Here is a 1,471-nt window from a genome sequence, read left to right on the forward strand (position 1 = left end):
AAGATCTAAATATATAAAATAAAACTTTAAGAATTACTAAAAAACATGGAATACTATATTACTTGGGATAAGAATGCATATTTTTGGGAGGGGCGGAAGATGGCGCCGTGAGTAGAGCAGTGGAAATCTCCTCCCAAAACAACATATATCTATGAAAATATAACAAAGACAACCCTTCCTAGAATAAAGACCAGAGGACACAGGACAATATCCAGAGCACATCCGCACCTGAGAGAACCCAGCACCTCGCGAAGGGGGTAAGATACAAGCCCCGGCCCCGCGGGAGCCGAGCGCCCCTCCCCCCAGCTCCCGGCGGGAGAAGAGCAGGCAGAGCGGGAGGGAGACGGAGCCCAGGACTGCCGAACACCCAGCCCCAGCCATCCGGGCCAGAGTGCAGGGCGCTCGATACTAGGAAAACAGGGCAGCAAGAACAGTGAGCAGGCACTGGAGGCTGGGCGACAGAGGACATAAGAAAAGCGCGCAACCATTTTTTTTTTGCTTTTTTGCTGTTTTGTTTTGGCGAGCGCTTTTTGGAAGTCTTAAAGGGATAGGGACCCCAATACTAGGGAAACAGGGCAGAAAGACCGGTGAGCAGAGGCCTGAGGCTGGCACCAGAGAATAAAGAAAAACGAACGACCACCTTTTTTTTTTTTTTTAATTGAAAACTTTTTTTTTTTTTTAATTTAAACATTTTTTTCTTTTTTTTTTTTTGGTGGTCGTTGTTTTGTTTTGGCGGGTGCTTTTTGGAAGTCTTAAAGGGGCAGGGCGGGTCACTTAATCCAGAGGTAGGGAATCCGGGGTTCTCTGGGCACCCTAACCCCTGGGCTGCAGGGAGCAGGGAGGCCCCTTACGGAGATAAATAGCCTCACAGCAGCTCCTGCTCCAACACGACTCCACCATTTTGGAGTAGCTGCCCGAGCCAGGCCACGCCCACAGCAACAGCGGAGATTAACTCCATAGCAGCCGAGCAGGAAGCAGAAGCCCTGTCTGTGCGCAGCTGCGCAGCACAAGCCACTAGAGGTCGCTGTTCTCCCAGGAGAGGAGGGCCACAAACCAACAAGAAAGGAAGTCCTTCCAGCCGTCACTCGTCCCAGTTCTGCAGACTATTCCTATCACCATGAAAAGGCAAAGCTACAGGCAGACAAAGATCACAGAGACAACACCAGAGAAGGAGACAGACCTAACCAGTCTTCCTGAAAAAGAATTCAAAATAAGAATCATAAACATGCTGACAGAGATGCAGAGAGATACGCAAGAGAAATGGGATGAAGTCCGGAGGGAGATCACAGATGCCAGAAAGGAGATCGCAGAAATGAAACAAACTCTGGAAGGGTTTATAAGCAGAATGGATAGAATGCAAGAGGCCATTGATGGAATTGAAATCAGAGAACAGGAACGCATAGAAGCTGACATAGAGAGAGACAAAAGGATCTCCAGGAATCAAACAATATTAAGAGAACTGTGTGACCAA

This window comes from Manis pentadactyla, chromosome 5 (genome assembly GCF_030020395.1).
Source record: "Manis pentadactyla isolate mManPen7 chromosome 5, mManPen7.hap1, whole genome shotgun sequence".
In the NCBI taxonomy this organism is placed as follows: domain Eukaryota; kingdom Metazoa; phylum Chordata; class Mammalia; order Pholidota; family Manidae; genus Manis; species Manis pentadactyla.